The following is a 7,149-nucleotide window of genomic DNA, read 5'->3' as shown; positions in this document are numbered from 1 at the left end:
TAGTGGAGAGGGGAGGTGGGCAGTTGCGTCATCCCACACACCCCCACCACCACCACCACCATTGGAGAGCATCCTCCTTCCGCGTCAATGAAAGACCAAGTCATAAAAAAGGAATGGATCTTGAATTCAAACATTATCATTAATTAAACAGTGAATTAATGTCAACTTTTGACGTCACGCCTTAATCGGATCACATGGCGGGCCCTCTGAAGCCCGTGGGGAGGGGCGGGAGCTGTCCAGTGCTGAAATTTGCGTTGGAGCTGTCTGGTGCTGAAATATGATGGACTGTCTTCCCTCTGGAGAAAGGTTTCTCCAACTAACGCAATAAAGAGATGTCTCAGAGGCAAATTAAGAGGCAATTTAAATAACCACAAAGTGAAAATGGTTTTCACTTCCTGTTTTTTTCTTGTCCACCTCCACACAACCACATATTCAAACACTGTTCAGAATTTGAGATCGAATGAACTTTACCTACCTCATGTTTTGCTTTTTATTCATAATGTTAGTTGTATTGCTGTATTCCTTTTTGCATTGATGAAGCTGTCATTTTAGCACATTAACTATATAAATATGGAATATACTGTCTCGTTGAGCTATCCATCCGTCCTCTCGTCTTATTGAGTTTGTTTAGTTATTTTTCCTATTTCACCTGGGTTTATGACTAAGTTCCTTATTTGCAGTGATAAAATATCCGTCAAATGTGTAACACAGGTTTGTTTAAAGCATGTGATGATACATATTCAACGACTAAATGTCCCCACTGTGGGATTGATAAAGTTAAATCTATCTAATCTAATATTCCAGGTACTCCAGTGGATAATCCAGAAATTCCCCAACCCACAAGGAAACTATTGATGCAATGGCACAGTTTATCGGAAAAATCCCAAATCACTTTGAGACACTGAGACAAACTTTGGTTTTCATCAGACAGCAATAAAAAGACATTTATGTTTGTAACATGAGCTGTTGTCAAGTAGAGCTGCCCAGTGCCGAAATATGACAGGAAAAGTTACAAAACGGCTCAGGTTAATCATATTTCATACAGGTTTTACTTTTATAATATTTTACTTCACACTCACAAAAGCAGAAACTAAAATAACACAGAGTTTGAACTAGAGTCACTCGTTTGACATGAAGTTGCTTTAACATCTTTAACATGGCTTTCCTTGATGCCCCTCTTTAAGAAACACAGAGAACCACTATCTAGACTAATCTAGTGGTGGGTCCTCTTCTTAAAGAAAATATTAAAAGAGAAATGTAAAAACACTCAATTACAAGTAAACGTCCTGCATTCAAAGCTCCAAAATATTATCAGCAAACATTGACTCTGCAGACTGGTCTATTGTCTCATTACTGTGAGTTCTGACACAACATCAGTCTGTTGGGGTTTGTCAGTGTGGAGCTAATTCATGTAAAAGAGTTTGATGTAGCGTTTCTAAACCACAGGGGCAGGTTCCTCCAAAAGGTCACAAGATAATGAGGCAGGAAAAAGGAAAATACAAAGTTCTGCAGGATTTTATTCTAATTGTTGCTTTTTTGTCAAATACAGGATGCTTTTATCTCATTAGGTCCTGTACAGAAATGAAACTATGAAAAGTTTAGTGTTGTATTTGATCTCTTTTATCTCTAAATGTTGGAGGACATGAGAAATGCTTTCATTCTGCTAATAAATGAGGCTTGAATGTCAAATAAATTTGTCTCAATCTAAGCCGAATCTGAGGTTTAGAGGTGAAGCTATAACACTATAATAGACATTTATCTAAAGACTGACAAGGAGCTGCAACCAGAAACAGCTTCTTCTTTTTTTTAGAATTTTTTTTTGGGGTAAAATATGAATCTGAAAATAAACATGTAACTACAGCTGTTAGAACGATGGAGTACAATGTACCTTAGTTTTCTGTGAAAGATGGTGGAACTTAAGGTCGCATAAAAGAATAATTCTAGATAAAACTACGATCAACTTTTGGTTTGTTACTTTTACTTCTATTTCATTATGACTTCCTCTATGGCCTGGATCCTTCATTAAGAGTCAGCTGTGTCCTCCGTCCACACACGTATCAGGACCGTGTCTTTAGTGGGTGATTCAGACCAGTCAGTGCTCGCCGCTCTCTGACGTCATGTGAAGGTTTGCTTAGCGCACACAAACGCTCATTGTTGAATTCTTAAGAAGTGTGCGTGTGTGTGTGTGTGTGTGCGCGTGTGTGTGTGTGTGTGTGTGTGTGTGTGTGTGTGTGTAGAGTGTGGGGGAGGAGGGGGTGAGGGGGGGGGGGGGATATCTCTGGAAATGCCCAAGTCCTTTTCTTGCTCTGAGTGAGCAGTGCGCCCCAGTGGTTGTGAGAAGAAGGTGCACTGTGGAGTGTCAGGGGTCCCGAGGTGTTTAAAAACAAAGTCTAATTCACAGGAAGACGATCAACAAATTTAGATGTCTGAACTCAAAATCTTCATCCTGCTTCGGCCTTTAAAATGTCATTATCTGTACATTGGAACTTTAAATCATTGCGTTCATGGTGTGTGTTCATCGTATTGGTTTAAACTCCTGATCTTTTCAAATTGGTTCAACTGCCTCGTAAACCCTTAGCTGTGTAATTATGATTAACACAATCAAGACACTTGTAAACTAATCATGGCAATCTTGCGTTGAAATGAATCAGAGTAATCACTGCAAAATGATGATTAGTCATTCAGCTTTGCTCTCCTCTTAATGATGTTAAATAAGCAGGGAAGCAGGGATCATGTTTTTTCTTCTTCTAAATCTACTGAGAATACAAAGTAGATAAGAATATGTATCTAGTAATCACCCGAGGCTTGACTCACAACACATTTTATGTGTCTTCCTCGTGGAATATTAATAAACCTGCTGCCCTGGACAACCGTTTATTTTGACGTATTTTAATTTCCAGTCGAAAGCCAATTAAAATTCTTCTTCCTTTTATGGACAGTCATTTATTATTACAAACAATCATGATATTCCAAGTGTTGAATAGCATCTGGATTTTTTACTGTAAGTGATAAATCTAACATAAAGTTTACTGCAGGCACCTTACAGTAACTTAAACTGACCCAGTAAAATACAGTAAAAGAAAATGTGCTCCTGTTTGTTCGGACCGGTTCTGCAAACAGGAACCTCCTTCAATTCACACTGTTTAATATCTTTTGCTTGGAAAGCGAGCAGTGAGTAATCACAGCAGACCATACAGCGGATGGCTGAGCTTTATCACACCAAACAAGACAGCAGAAGAACATATGACTCATTCTAATTTTAGTACTGTTGGCTTTTTATAGCCGCCTGCCGGCCGACGTTGACTCTTTGTGTTTAAAGAGTTTTATTGATGTTTCGGTCTCCCGGTTCAAGTAGGTGATACTGTGACAAGTGTTGACAGGAGACGGCTTCTGTAAATCTAATTTGTAAGACGTGTGTGTGTGTGTGTGTGTGTGTGTGTGTGTGTGTGTGTGTGTGTGTGTGTGTGTGTGTGTGTGTGTGTGTGTGTGTGTGTGCGCGCGCGTGCGTGTGCGTGTGTGTGTGTAGTTGTGTTACTCATGCTGTGGGGACATTAATCTGTGGTCACATTGTGGAGACTTGGCGTCCTTAAAAGGACAAAAAGCAAGTCATCATAACGGAAATCATTCAATTTTAAAGTGCAGCTTTGAGGTGAGAATGAGTCGGCAGGAAATGAATGTAAATCAATGTCTAATCCTCTGAAGTGACGGAAACAATTATGGTTGTATGGAGGACCACAAGTGGCATGGAAATATTGATCAAGCATTCCCGGCATTAAGAAAATGATTTGCAAATTAATGTATTATTCTATAATTTGCAAATACATTTACTAATGCCCACACTGTTTGATTATTATTTTCAAAAATAAAAATGATGTTTATTTTTGTCAGACCTGCCAAATGCTATGCGTATAAATGAGTTTAATACTAATGTTTATCTGATAACATTATTTATTTATTAATGTTTCTGCTCCTGCACGGCTCATTACTGTAAATTAAAACAGCTGTTTTGCCAACTTCTCATAAGCTAAGAAAAAAAATACCCTGATTTCATCTCTATGTTTTGGTTAATTAATTATTTAATTTTTTTATTCATTTATATAACTTAATTAACCCATATGGAAAATATAACTCTTCAGTTTAGATATTAAGCACATAAGATTATAGAAGACTTTAATCATAAATGTAGCAGAACTGGACTGTTACTATTGAAAACTGAGTTTATAGTAAATAAAAACTGATCGATAAGAGCATTAGTGCAAATTGATTATCGCGGGAGGACAAGTTGACACTCCTGATTAAGTGAAGTAATTAATGTAGGGTTTTTACTATATTAATTAACGAGATTAAAAACAACGTGGCGAGCCTCGAGAATGTCTCACATTGAAGGAAAAGACGTGTTGAAGGTAAACAGAAAGTCCATCTTGCAGTAAATCATAACTGTCAGTAAAAAGGAGCGTTTAGTTGTAATCACAGACAGTAAAGAAGATATAATCACTGGTTCAATCCAAAAACTTCTCAGTACGAACACTGCAAAGTTCACAGATTACAGACACTCTGTCTTCAAATCATAGTGAAGCTGTGACACAGAAATGTTTCATTACTGCATTAAGATTTATGAACATCTTGTGAATGGACGGTGGACTGTGAGAACAAAGTCATGCTTGTACTAATCTCAGACATGTGATGTCAGTATGTCAGATACTGATATGTTTGGTTTAAACTCCTGATCAATTAAAATCTGAGTACCAACAGTAGAGATAGTTTATACTTCAGCCTCCTTTAGAAAGTGGAGAAGGAACACCTTCCTGTTTCCTCAGACTTTAAATTGGATGTTTAGTATTTAATAAAAAATGTATTAATCAACACTGCTTCTCTCTTTGGTAAAAACAAGGACAAATTTTACCTTTTAAATTAACTGCAAAGGACTTTTCATTTATCATTGGGTGTTACTGTCTCATCCAGTTTCCCTAACTCATGAGTTCCTCCTGAACTTTCTGTTTCCATAAGAAAAAAGTCTCAACGAAGACAGTCTGGTGTTCAAAGTTTGACCCAGTTTCAACAATGGGGCTCGTTCCTCTCTTTATTTGTAAATATAGATAATTTTACACTTGTCACTGTGCCCCTCCTGGGTTGATGTCTGTCAATAAACCTCACTGATTTGCCACCCAAAGCGGTCGTCTTTGATTTCTTCGCTCCAAATCTACGGTTTCCATCACATTAAGATTATTTTTTTAAAGTTTGAAGCATTCAGTAGTGTTTAAGGCTTCATGGTAAAAAAAAACCTCCACTAACTATGACAACTATTAAATTCAGTTCCTGAGGTGTGAAAAGAAAAAAGACAAATTTCAGTCTAAAATCAAAATCTAAAAAGGGTCATCGTCTCCCCCATCATACTGGCAGAAAATGACACTGTGTGATTAACATTAAAAGGCACAGTCAGCACATTGTTGTCCAAATATCCATGCAGCCAAAGTTGACATAAAATAATTGTAACAGCAGAAAGTTTAAGCCTTTAAACCTTAGGACGTCTTTACTAAACCTAAAAACAAACCAACAGCAATACCAGGAGTCTCAATTAAAACTAAAACTAAAGATAGTTTCTGAAAATGCGCACTTTGCCCTGTCAGTAAAGTTTTTACAACAGAATACAACTATTTTTGTTGCGTTATATTGATGCCCATCAGGCAAGAAGTTCTGCTGTAGAACAACTTGAAATCCTTTAAGAACACTTAAACAAAGTCAACTTTAATCTGTGTCGTATAATTATGACTTTTTAAAAAGTTTTACAAACTCTTGTTTTATTGCTCATAACTCTTCTCTGAAGGGTCCTTAGTGAAGTCATATTGAACTTGACAGACTTTTACAAGAATGAATCTTACATTTTAATCAGTTACCCAGAAGAACTCATCAGAATTTAACAACATTTTACTAAATTATGTAATTTGTAAATTATTGTGTGAAATAAAACATGAAATATGGTCTCCAGTTTCTCTTAAACTGCATTACAAACAGTATTTTTTTCCCTTCACGGAGCAAACTTGCTTGTTTCTGTAAAGTTGAGCGTAACTGTCCGAACAGAGATCTTTACAGACTTCATGCTGGAGAAGCTTTTCATCAAACAATAAAGTTCTTAATTTAGGTTCATATAAACATCAACAGATCGTCTGTCTTTGTACATCAGAAACTGTTTAAACTGTAATCTGTAACTCAGGCTCAAGCCATACTGGATCCCACATTTCCCACAATGCAAGTGTATAGTCTGTCATTAGACTGTCCACGTGGTAAAAGCTCAAGTCCAACACACCCACTCTTTATAAGGTAGGATTTACTCTCAGAATTTACAGCACAGAAGAAGCCCAAGCGTTCATGTCTGACAACGCTCCTCCGGAGATTTTTATTTTTTCATGTCGACGCCTTAAATAGAATAGAAATAGAATATTTATATTAGATATAATGATGCATCAATTCAAAGAGAAAAAAAAAAGGTCACTGTAGCGAAAGGATCGACCCAAAACCTACTAAACACTGCACTGCAGGATGAGATCGAAACAACAAGATATGAAGATATATAAATAATCAGGGCTCAGCTCAGCTGAATACAACTTGGTTTATCCCTAAAAGGATGATCTTACACTGCTCAGGTCATCAAATAAACCCAATAGATAAATAAATGCACACTGTTCTTCAAGATGCCAAAACAATGAGAGGTTTTAAAGCTCTGAAATCATATGTTAAGATAGTAATAAATCACTATAAAGGAAATACTGTGGCCCTATGCATGGATATCTATAAAAAAAAAAAAAAAAAAACACACACAAAGAGTTATGTGTAACAACCGAAAAAAAATAAGAAAAAAGACAAGACCTTGAACTGATAATTATAGCTTCTGGTAGTGAGTGATGTGTCTAAATTGAATCCAATAATATGTCAAATGTATCTCTGTGAAAACGCAGCTGCACTCTGATGGCAGTCATACTGTTTTAATTGACACTTTCTTATGTTTTTATGCCAATATTGTTTTTTTTAATCACTGATAACTTGTTTTTTGATTGATTGATTGACTTTATGTTTTTCTTGAGTTTATTTTTATATATGAATGGTGTTTATAGCCTATATCAAAAACCTTATTATTATTATTATTATTGTTGT

The sequence above is a fragment of the Embiotoca jacksoni genome, unplaced genomic scaffold, assembly GCF_022577435.1.
Source record: "Embiotoca jacksoni isolate LCO1_2020_lvr unplaced genomic scaffold, fEmbJac1.0.p SCAF_25, whole genome shotgun sequence".
Lineage (NCBI taxonomy): Eukaryota > Metazoa > Chordata > Actinopteri > Embiotocidae > Embiotoca > Embiotoca jacksoni.
Note: the sequence above shows the minus strand (reverse complement) of the source record.